The sequence below is a fragment of the Elephas maximus genome, chromosome 7 (assembly GCF_024166365.1).
Source record: "Elephas maximus indicus isolate mEleMax1 chromosome 7, mEleMax1 primary haplotype, whole genome shotgun sequence".
Lineage (NCBI taxonomy): Eukaryota > Metazoa > Chordata > Mammalia > Proboscidea > Elephantidae > Elephas > Elephas maximus.
The window spans coordinates 54,455,286-54,468,156 of NC_064825.1; the positions used below are offsets into that span (position 1 = coordinate 54,455,286).

The following is a 12,871-nucleotide window of genomic DNA, read 5'->3' on the forward strand; positions in this document are numbered from 1 at the left end:
AGCCGGCAATCTAATGCAGGATCTGGATGTCTCTGTGGGATGAGAGGAGGAAGTAGGAAGGGAGGAGGAAGTGACCAGGCACAGGCTCAACAGGAGCTGTTGGGATGTATCTTGAAGAGTAGTTCAGGTCAAAGCGCATAGGGAGTTCCTGTGAAAACTGACTTCCCCTCTCGGGACCTGGCAGAACAGGAGGTGCTGAGATCAGTTGTGGGATGAAAGTATCCACCTTCACTGTTACTATTAATGGTTAATAATTCCACACCCAGTATTACTGAGTAATAATTAATATTATTTACATTGATCCTCAAGTATCTCACTGGATCCTCTCCCAAATCCTGTGAAATGGGCAAGACCAGAATTATTGACCCCACTTAACAGACAAGGGAAAAGTCCAAGGAGTGCAGATGTTAAATGCATCACCAAGGTCACATATGGGACTCTGCCTACATATCCACCCATAACCTTCACCCACAGTTATGTCTCATATGTCACACCTAAGAAAACAGAAAATGAAACAAAACAAAACATGAAAACTCCAAAACAAATCAGACAGAACAAAAACTAATAGATAATAGATAGCCTTGACTAGTTATGACTGAACCCCACCTTTCCAAATCACAATCAGAAAGCTCACAAAACAGTCATGCATTTGTGTATTCTAAGGAGGCTCTATTTTTCAGCAGGCACTGAAAGGAAGGTAGGCGAAGATGGAGAGAAGCACAATGATTACTGAGAGCAGACTAAACTCTGTCTCAAGGGAGGCATGATTGAAAGCCATGCAATGGGGAGAGAGTAGACGCAGGAGCTTGGGTCAGGAGTCCCAGAAGACTGAAGACTTGGGCATAGAGGGACCCTAGAATCACCCCTGGAGAAGAGACCAGGTCCTTCTTTTCCTCAGGGATGGGAGCTGCTGTTTATTTTTCTTTTGGGAAAGGTAAGAGATTATGAGGATAAAGCCAGATCCTCCCTTTCCAAACCCCTCTTTCTCACCCTTCTCTCACTAAGAGAGGAACACTGCATGCTTTTTTTATTCCTGAAACCCATGGAAAATGCCAAAAATTGAGCCTCATGCAGAGGGGTGAGAATACCTTGGGGCACAGATGGTGTGAAAGGGTCAGGAGAACAGAGGACAATGAAAGAGCAAAGACTGATGAATTATTAGGCATCTAAAACAGAATAGGTAAATTGTGAGATCGAGGTGCGCGGGCAAATAAACTGGAGGGCTGATGAAGTTTAGCAGGAGCATATGGGAAGTAAGGAAGACAGGGGCACTCAGGCAAGATGTGACACTACTTGATAGGAGATGAAGCCAATGATTTAGGGAGGGAAGAAGCTTGTAAACATGTCTAGTGGTTTTTATGTTTCTGGTAGAAATGAGATCCCGTAAATGGTTTTCAGCAGGGAAGTAAAATACGTGTTCTGTCACACTGTAGTGGATGGATTGAAGTAGGGGGGTGAAAAGCTAAAGAGGAGGTTTTTATACTGATGCAGGTTAAGAGATGTTGAGTTGTGAATTAGGGAAGATACAAAGTGCAATGATAAGTCCACAAAGATCTTAAGCAAGGCCTGGCATGATATAATTTTCCTGTTGAAGTGGTCTTTGTCTATGGGGTTGCTATGAGTCAGAATCTGCTTGATGGCAACGGGTTTGGTTTTTTTTTTGTCACCAGTATAAAGAGTGGATTATAAAGGTCCAAGATTCTTCACAGAGGCTCATTAGAAGGCTTTTGTAGTCCAGATAGAAGATGTTGCTGTTGTTCTTGCATACTGTTGAGCCAATTCCAACTCATAGCGATCCTATAAGACAGAGTAGAAACTGCCTCATAGGATTTCCTAGTTTGTAATCTTTATGGGAGCAGAACATGAGGTCTTTTCTCCCACGGAGCAGCTGGCTGGATTCAAACTGCTGACCTTTCAGTTGGCAGCCAAGAATATAACCATTAGCTAGGAGATGATGTGACTTAAACAGGAGCAGTTAAAGGGGGAAAGAAAAAGAGTAGGGATCCAAACTGAAAAAAAAAAAAAAAGAAGAAAGGGTGTGAAGGATGAGGTAAGGGTTGAATCTACGATAACTTTTCAGTTTCTGACCTACCTACCGGGTGGTTGGCAGTAACATTTACTGAGACGGACAATGCATGGGGGAGGAAAAAAATTGAGAGTAGATAATATGATTTCTGTTTGGGGGTATATTTTGTTTGAGATGCCTGTGAGACATCTAAGTGGACAGGTCCAATGTTGCTGTTGTTAGGTGCCATCAAGTCAGTTCTGACTCATAACAACCCTATGTACAACAGAACGAAACACTGCATAGTTTTGCACCATCTTTTTTTTTTTTTTATAATCATTGCTATGCTTGAGCCCATTGTTGCAGTCACTGTGTCAATCCATCTCCTTGGGGATCTTCTGCTTTTTTGCTGACCCTTTACTTTACCAAACATAATGTCCTTCTCCAGGGGCTGGTCCTTCCTGATAACATGTCCAAAGTATATGAGATGAAGTCTCCTCATCCTCACTTCTAAAGAGCATTCTGGCTATACTTCTTCCAAGGTAGACTGGTTTGCCCTTTTGGCAGTCCATGGCATATTCAATATTCTTTGCCAACACTATAATTAAAAGGCATCAATTCTTCTTCATTCTTCCATATTCATTGTGGTGATTGAAAATACCATGGTTTGGGTCAGATGACCCTTAGTTCTCCACTTGCTTTTTAACACTTAAAGAGGTCTTTTGCAGCAGATTTGCCCAATGCAGTACATCATTTGATTTCTTGACTGCTGCTTCCATGGGTGTTGATTGTGGATCCAAGTAAAATGAAATCCTTGACAGCTTCTATCTTTTCTCTGTTTATCATGATGTTGCTTATTAGCCCACTTGTGAGGACTTTTGTTTTCTTTATGTGTAATGCATACTGAAGGCTGTAGTCTTTGATCTTCATCAGTAAGTGCTTAAAGTCCTCTTCACTTTCAGCAATCAAGGTTGCATCATCTACATATTGCAGGTTGTTAGTAAGTCTTTCTCTAATCCTGATGTAGTGTTCCCCTTCATATAGTCCATCTTCTTGGATTATTTACTCATCATACAGATCGAATAACTATGATGAAAGGATACAACCTTGATGCATACTTTTCCTGATTTTTAGCCATCCAGTATCCCTTGTTCTGTTCAAATGACAGTCTCTTTGTCTGTGTACAGATTCCACATAAGAACAATAAAGTGTTCTGGGATTCCCATTCTTTGCAATGTTATCCATAATTTATTACAATCCACACAGTCGAATGCCTTTGCATAATCAATGAAACACAGGTAAACATCCTTTGGTATTCTCTGCTTTCAGCCAAGACCCATCTGATATCAGCAATGATATCCCTCATTTCATGTTCCCTTCTGAATCTGCCTTGAATTTCTGGAAGGTCCCTGTTGATGTACTGCTGCAACTGCTTTTGAATTACCTTCAAATTTTTTCTTGAGTGTGATATTAATGATACTGCTTGATAATTGCCCTATTCTGTTGGATCATCTTTCTTTGGAATGGGCACAAATATGGATTTCTTCCAGTCGGTTGACCAGGTAGCTGTCTTCCAAATTTCTTGGCCTAGACAAGTGAGCACCTTCAGTGTTCATCTCAGTTGGTATTCTGTCAATTCCTGGACCTTTGTTTTTTGCCAATGCCTTCAGTGCAGCTTGGACTTCTTCCTTCAATACCATCAGTTCTTGATCATATGCTACCTCCTGAAATGGTTGAACGTCGACCAATTATTTTTGGTACAATGACTCTGTATTCCTTCCATCTTCTTTTGATGCTTCCTGTGTCGTTCAATATTTTGCCCACAGAGTCCTTCAATATTGCAACTTGTATCTTGAATTTTTTCTTCACATCTTTTAGCTTGAGAAACGCCGAGTGTGTTCTTCCCTTTTGGTCTTCTAACTCCAGGTCTTTGCACATTTCATTATAATACTTTACTTTGTCTTCTCGAGCTGCCCTTTAAAATGTTCTGTTCAGCTCTTTTACTTCATCATTTCTTCCATTAGCTTTAGCTGCTCTACATTCAAGAACAAGTTTCAGAGTCCCTTCTGACATCCATGTTGGTCTTTTCTTTCTTTCCTGTTTTTTAAATAACCTTTTGCTTTCTTCATGTATGATGTCCTTGATATTATCACACAACTCATCTGGTCTTCAGCCATGAATGTTCAATGCATCAAATCTATTCTTGAAATGGTCTCTAAGTTCAGGTGGGATATACTCGAGGTGGTATTTAGACTCTTAAGGACTTGTCTTAATTTTCTTCAGCTTCAATTTAACTTGCATATGAGCAATTGATGGCCTGTTCTGCAGCTGACCCCCAGCCTTGTTCTGACTGATGATATTGAGCTTCTTCGTAGTCTCTTTCCACAGATGTAGTCAATTTGATTCTGTGTTTTCCATCCAGTGAGGTCCACATGTATAGTTGTCATTTATGTTGTTGAGAAAAGGTATTTGCAAGGAAGAAGTCATTGGTCTTGCAAAATTCTATCATGAGCTCTCCTGCATTGTTTCTGTCATGAAGGCCATAGTTCTCAAGTACTGATCCTTCTTCTTTGTTTTCTACTTTTGCATTCCAACCACCAGTAATTATCAATGCATCTTGATTGCATGTTCAATCAATTTCAGACTGCAAAAGTTAGTAAAAATCTTCAACTTCTTCATCTTTGGCCTTAGTGGTTGGTGTGTCCATTTGAATAATAGTTATATTAACTGATCTTCCCTTGTGTGTGTGTGCAGGTGTATCAATATTATCCTATCACTGACAGTGTTGTATTTCAGAAGAGATCCTGAAATGTTCTTTTTGATAATTAATGTGATGTCATTCCTCTTCAATTTTTCATTTTCAGCATCCTAGACCCTATGATTATCTGATTCAAAATGGCCAATATCACTCCATTTCACCTCATTAATGCCTAAGATTTTGATCTTTATACTTTCTGTTTCATTTTTGACACCTTACCATTTTCCTAGTTTCGTACTTCGTACATTTTTTTTTATTATTATTAACAGATGTTTGCGGCTGTTTCTTCTCATTTGAGTCATGCCACATCAGCAAATGAAAGTCCTGAAAACTTTACTCCATCCATGTCGTTAAGGTCAACTCTACTTTGAGGAAGCAGCTCTTCCCTAGTTACATTTTGAGTGTCTTCCAACCTGAGGGGCCCTTGTTCTGGCACTATATCAGACAATGTTCAGCTGCTATTCTAATAGTCAGGTGGAAATACTAGCCTGGAACTCAGAGTAGAGTCTCTACATCTGAGAATTGCCTGACTAGAGATGGTATAAAAGCAAGGGGGAAGGAATGAGAACACCTTGGGGACTGTGAGTATAAAAGAAGAATAAAGGAGGAGAGAAGAGGAGGAGAAAGTGAGGGAAAACAAGAAGAGATAAAAGGTCAGTACAAGGGAAGTAGTGGAAATGGAAGCTAGACTGAAAAGAACTGAAAACTAAATGAGAGATGAAGAAATGGAGATTAAATAAGGTTAAGTTTTTAAAGCAAGTTTTTCTGAGAAGGGGAACAGAATCAAGGAGTGTTGCAGAGGAATAAATAAAACTAAGGAATGAAGGATTGTATTGATGTTAATCAAGATGAACTTTTTAAAATAAGCTACAGATTTGCATGCGAGGAGGGAGATGGTAAAGCCTAATAACATTTGTAAAATGCTTTACAGTTTACTAAGTCTTTCTCATATATGACCCATCTTTTTTCACTAAAACTCCATAAGATGGGCATGGGAGATATGGTTATTGCTTTCATTTACAGGTGTGGAAGCTACAACTTTACACATATAAGTGATTCACATCAGTTTCTATAAGTACAGAGATGGCACAATCTTGAACCCAAGGCTTCAATTCTAAAACATTTCCCTACACCAGGATAATTAGTCTGAGTTTTATTTCTTCTAAATTGAGCATGCTGGACATGATGAAGACAGTAGGGTGTCATGATTTACGAAATTGAATTTGAAGGGAGGAAACTAGAGTTTCCAGGCTGTTTTCCTAGGCACCTTTAAGTAGGTTTAAACCACCAACTTTTTAACTGGTTTTTCAGCGCTTAACCATTTGTGCCACCACCCAGGCACCCACAGTGAATTTTCCGGATAAGGATTTAACTTAAGCAGTGATCTACATCTTTTAAAAAGCTTCCCTGGGTGACATGAAGACCACAGAAATCTCTCTTTCCACTGTATACTCCCTAAAGGATTGCTGTATTGGTAATTAATATCCTGATCACCCAATTACTTCATAAGTGCCTTGCAGGCAAACAACAGGTATTATGTTTCTCCATGTATGTTGCACCTATTTTCTAATTTCTTTTAAGGTCTAGATATGGGAGCAAGGGCTAATACCCCCACATGGGTGATCGGAGTTTGGACTTGAATCCTGTACTTCTCCTGACCTTGGATGCCCTTGAGAAGGGATCCTGTGGAAGCAGACAAGCAAGAAGAGAATTCTCGGTGGATATGTCAGCCTCCAATACGACCTCAACTCATCCAGCTGTCTTTTTGTTGATGGGGATCCCAGGCCTGGAGCACCTGCACATCTGGATCTCCATCCTCTTTTGTTCAGCCTATACACTGGCCCTGCTAGGCAACTGCACCCTGCTCTTCATCATCCGCTCTGATGCAGCCCTCCATGAGCCCATGTACCTCTTCCTGGCCATGTTGGCAGCCATTGACCTGGTCCTGCCCTCTACAACACTGCCCAAAATGCTTGCCATATTCTGGTTCAGGGATAGGGAGATCAACTTCTATGCCTGCCTGGTTCAGATGTTCTTTCTCCATTCCTTCTCTATCATGGAGTCAGCATGGCGGCCTTTGATCTCTATATGGCCATTTGTAAGCCACGGCACTACACCATGGTGCTGACCAGGCACCTAATCACCAGGATTGGCATGGCTGCTGTAGCCCGAGCTGTGACACTAATGACTCCACTCACCTTTCTGCTCAGACGCTTCTATTACTGCCGGGGCCCAGTGACTGCCCACTGCTACTGTGAGCACATGGCTCTGGTAAGGCTGGCCTGTGGAGACACATGCTTCTATGGCATTGCTGTGGCCATGTTTATTGTGGTGTTGCATCTGCTGTTTGTTATCCTATCTTATATCTTTATCCTTCAGGCAGTTCTACAACTTACTTCTCAGGAGGCTCACTACAAGGCATTTGGGATGTATGTCTCTCACATAGTTGCCATTCTAGCCTTCTATAAACCTGCGGTTCTCTCCTCAATCATGTACCGTGTGGCCCGCAGGGCTGCCCCCCATGTCCATATTCTTTTTGCCAATTTCTATCTGCTTTTCCCACCCATGGTCAACCCCATCATCTATGGCGCGAAGACCAAGCAGATTTGTGAGTGAGTCAAAGGACTATTCCTGAGAAATCATGTGTAAATGGAGAGTACTGAACGAGTGGAGAAGTGTTGGACAGTTTAAATGTTGGAGTTGGAGCAGTGGTATAACAGGAAGTGGCTGCCCTAGTCTCCTTGTTTAGTTATTTCCCAGTATAATTAAAACTATTAATGGTGTCCTGAAACTCACAAAGGCACGAGTCCGATCAGGGCTCATAAGTCTATATCTCTTGGTAGTCTCTAGATTCAAACTGGTGCCTTTGCTGTATCCTCACAGAATCCTCACTTTTATCAAATTTTAACAGTGGCTTGACTCACTATCCTCCTGGTGACCTCACCTAAGTACACAAAGATACTTCAAAGTTCATTTATTTAAGAGAAGACTGTGAGAATTTGAGCTTCTATTCCCAAATTGAGAATTTGATGAGTTATCCACTCAGAACCTGGGTGAGGACCAACGTTACATCCGATGCAGGAATCTCTCCTTAGCCACACTGACAGGTGGGGTTCAACTTCTGCTAAACTCTCCATTGTTGGGGATCTTATAACCTTCCAGTGCTAGAGGTTCCAAGTTGGACAAATTTGCTTGTAGGAAAGTTTTCTTCACCAGAATCAACCTACGTATTCTTTGATTTCTTCTTTTGACCTCTTTATCCCCATGGCCAATCCCTTTCACTAAACACGTTGAATAAGACTCTTTTTCTGACATCTCTTTGTACATTATAAAAAAATTATACAACTATTTATTTGCGTATAGATGTATCTCATGTCTTCAACGAGAAGGTGAGTACCTCATTTATTTACTAACTCACTAACAAAATATTATTGAGCACCAACTGCACGCCAATTTTCTGCTAAGGACTGGGGATACACAGTTAAGGGAGAGATGTGCACTTATGTTTCTGCTACGAGAAGAGAAAGAAAAGATAATTACAATAGGTTATGATCTCTGAACTCCCCACCTTGAGGCCCAGCACAGCGGAAGAAATATGAGGAAGATAAAGCAAGTGGGTGGTAGGAATATTGATATGTGTTTCTTTCTCTTTTTCATGCAAACTCAGATGCAAGAAGATTCCCTTAGTAGTGATCCTGACAAATACACCTCTGCTGCTCACAGAAACCCCATAATCCATCTTCTACAAATGTATCCTTCTACTTTATCTTGTAACTCACTCTTTCCTCAGAGACTACTGTTTAGGAATTAGAAGAAAACTGTATCTGTGTCTACGTCTCTATCACCTCTCTGTCTATATTATTTAGCCTTGAAAAAAAATCTGTAAGCCCATGTCAGTTGGGGTGTGGAAGGTTTTGGAGTTGTCCAGGAAGGAAGGGTGTTGTAAGAACCTAGAGTCTGACTCCCCTTTATTTCCCACCTCTGCTTTCATGATTTCTTCTGATGCCAGCACAAATCCTTCAGGGAAATGATATTCTACTTTTAGCTCCCATGTAGTCACAACATCTTCCTTGTTTCTTATGCACATAGCTTAGGTTGGGAGCTTAAAATACTTTTAAATACTAAAACTACATAAATGAATCAGACGGTAACATGCATTAAAAGAAGCTATGTTTAACAAGACAAATCTTCTTATCCTGATGATTTATACTACGAGTAACATCAGCCTTCAGATTATTTCCATCTCCAGTAAAGAAGGAATGGCTTTGTCCCCAGTACACATCTAATAGTATAAGGATCCCATAACCAGGTAATAGATCTAACATCAGCGTTACTCAAAATAAGTATAAGGCAAGTTACTTCCTGCCTGAGCTCATTTGAGTTTGATACACAAACAAAGCAGAAATAAGAACTACGAGCAGCCTATAGGCGCCTAAAATTTTAAGCTTACACAGAGAATACAAGATTAGGAAAAAAGAAAACTTGATGCATTAGTCTAGGCTTAGTTAACATATTTCCAAAAACCCAATAACTAGGACTTCCCAACATCTCCAGTTAGGGTTCATATCTGCATGCCACCCAGGGAATAGAAGGAACAGAGTTTGAGTGCAGGATCTTGTTCTCTTAGTGATGCCTACAACTCCTTGTTGCTGTTAGCTGCTGTTGAGTTTGCCCCAAGTCATGGCAAATCCATGCACAACAGAACAAAATGTTCCCAGTTCTGCACCATCCCTATGATTGGTTGCAGATTGGTTTCTGGTAGATCACCAGGCCTTTCTTCCTAGTCTGTCTTAGTCTGGAAGTTTTGCTGAAACTTGTTCAGCATCACAGCAATGTGAAATTGACCACTGACTGATGGGTGGTGACTACACATGTTGGTTCAATGGTATAATTCTCACCTCTCATGCAGGAGAAATCCCTTACTTCCTATTGCTCAAGCCAAAAATCTTGGTATTATCTTTTATTCCTTTTTCTTTCACACCGTTCATCTAATCTGTCAAGAAATTCCATTGGCGTTTTTTTTTTTTTAATCAACTATATCCATAATCTGATTACCTCTCACCAATTACACTGCTACCACCTTGGTTCTGAGACACCAGTCTCTCTTCTCTGGATTATTGCAATAGCTTCCTTAATCTTCTTCCTGTTTCTACCTTCATTCCGTCACACCATTCTCATCACAGAAGCCAGAAATAAACCTTTAAAAACATATCAAACCATGTCACATCTCTGCTCAAAACTCTGGTTTTTACTGTCAGATAAATGAAGAACATTTACAATGTCCTTACAATGGCCTGCAAGGCCCTATGTGATCAAGAAGCTCAGCTAACTCCAAACAGGATAAATATAAAGTAAACCACATTTAGGCACATTACTATAGAAGTGCGCAAAATTGAAAAAAAAAAAAGAGGTCTTAAAAGAAGCCCAGCAAGGGGAGGGAACACATTACATACCAGGGACCAACAGTAACACTGACAACTGATTCAACATAAGCAATGCAAGGCAGAAAACAATGGAATAATGTCTAAATGGGTGAAAAAAAAGAGATTCCTATCTAGAGTTCTATACCTAGTGAAAATATCCTTCAAAAATGAAGCTGTGGAAGGCGGAGCCAAGATGGTGGAATAGACAGATGTTTTCGGCCAGCCCTCTTTACAACAAACACCTGAAAAAACAAGTGAAACAAGTATATTTATGAGAAGCTAAGAGCCCAGAGTATCAAAGGCAAGCTTAGAAAATGAACCGAGGGGCAATGGGAGGAAGAGTGTTCAGAAGCGGAGAGGAGTTACTGGACCTGAATTGCGGGGAGCCCTCAGACACCATTCCCGGGAGCAGCGGAGGTGGGCTGGTACTAGCATTTGGCTGCAGTTTCCTCAGGGAGAAGCAGGCAGCCACACAGCCTACTCACACCTCGGGAACCAGAGAACAATGCTCTCAGCAAAAGCTAAGTACTTGTGTGTATTTTACCATGCCCACTCCCCGCTACCAAGCTGGCTTCAGCAGTTGACTTCCTTGGGCCTGAGATACACCCTGTTTAGCACCTAGAGCCACCCTCCCAGCCTTGGAGAAGGAATAAATTTGCAGTTAGAGGAAACGTTAATTTGCCAGCTCCACTAACTGGGGGAGCTCAGAACAGAAGTGGCTCCTATCCAGGTATAAATGGTCCATGGACTTTGAGTACCTTTCCCCTCTGCATGGCCCTGTGTGGGCCTAATTCAGGAGAATAGGCCCTTGTTGGCAGACTCTAACCATTTCAGCTGTGCGGCAGAGAGGTGGGCGTTTGATGTTTGACATTGCTTTGGCTATTAAGTAAGGTCTTCACCTACCCACAACAGGGGCCTAAGGACTGGTAGCTCCACTCAGGTCACCCAGCCACCCACGACAGGGGTCCAAGGATAACTGGTACCTCCCAGTCCTTACAACCAAAAACTTTGGGTGCCCATGGTCTATCTGCAGAGCCCACCCACCTGTATGCTCTAAGGAACAGGGGCATGCTTTCCTCAGAGACACACGGGGTGAGAGGGAATGATTCTCAGCCCCCTGCCCTGTTCAGAGTGTTTTACTTCCTGCTGCAACCAGATACCAGTACCTACACCAATCACCCCTGCCCCTCTAAGACTGTAGGACAGGGCCTGTACCACACACTTGGTGTTCAGCTACCTGGACACCTGAGCTGAATTCATACAAGAAAAATGAATGAACTCCTAGACCGGTATACCTGGTAACAGCTCTATCCATCTGGGGACAGGATGTCAGGGCTCCAAAGGTGAAAACAATCAAGCTAACTCACTCAAGCAACCCATCTGGGCATATCAAAACAAAACAAAGCAAGAAGCTACGACACAGTAAGCAAACATAAAATAAACTAATACAATAACTTATAGATGGCTCAAAGACAACAGTCAATATCAAGTCACGTAGAGAAACAGACAATGATCGCCTCAAAAAGCTCTCAAACAAAGAATCAAGGGATCTTCTAGATGAAAGTTCCTTCCTGGAATTACCAGAGTCAGAATACAAAAGATTAATATATAGAACCCTTCAAGACATCAGGAAGGCAATGAGGCAATACACAGAACAAGCCAAGGAACACACAGATAAAGCAATTGAAGAAATTAAAAAGATTATTCAGAAACATAATGAAAAATTTAATAAGCTAGAAAAATCCATAGAAAGCGATCAGAAATCCAGACTATTAACAATAAAATTACAGAAGTAGAGAACTCAATAGAAAGTCAGAGGAGCAGAATTGAGCAAGTGGAAGGTGGAATTTCTGAACTTGAAGATAAAGCACATGGCACTAATATAGTTGAAGAAAAATCAGATAAAAGAATTTAAAAAAATGAAGAAACCTTAAGAATCATGTGGGACTCCATCAAGAGAAATAACTTACGAATCATTGGAGTACCAGAATGGGGAGGGATAACAGAAAATACAGATGGAATTCTTGAAGATTTGTTGGCAGAAAACTTCCCTGATATTGTGAAAGATGAGAAGATATCTATCCAAGATGCTCATCGAACTCCACATAAAAAAAAAAAAAAAAGAAAGTCACCAAGACATATTATAATCAAACTTGCAAAAACCAAAGATAAAGAAAGAATTTTAAGAGAAGCTAAAGATAAACGAAAAGTCACCTACGAAGGACAGCCAATAAGAATAAACTCGGACTACTCAGCAGAACCCATGCAGGCAAGAAGGTGGTGGGGTGACTTATATAAAAAATTGAAGGAAAAAAATTGCCAACCAACAATCATATATCCAACAAAACTATCTCTCGAATATGAAGGTGAAATTAGGACATTTCCAGATAAACAGAAGTTTAGGGAATGCATAAAATCCAAACCAAAACTACAAGAAATACTTAAGGGAGTTTTTTTTTTTTTTTAGAAAATCAATAATATCAAGTATCAACCCAAGACTAGAACACTGGGCAGAACAATCAGAAGTCAACCAAGACAGGGAAATCAAGAAAATAAATCAAGATAAAAAAATGCTGAAAACAGAGTCACACCGATGTTATTATGTAAAAGAAGACAACATTAAAACGGTAAAGAGAGACTAAGAACTGTAGTCATAGATCCTCCATATGGAGAGGAAGATAAGGT

The 12,871-nt window shown here is 40.7% G+C and overlaps 1 pseudogene; it reads left to right on the forward strand.

The window, feature by feature from the left end:
* The first annotated feature begins 6,486 nt into the window (after positions 1-6,486).
* LOC126079156 (olfactory receptor 52K1-like) lies at positions 6,487-7,412 on the forward strand (annotated as a pseudogene).
* Positions 7,413-12,871: the final 5,459 nt, after the last annotated feature.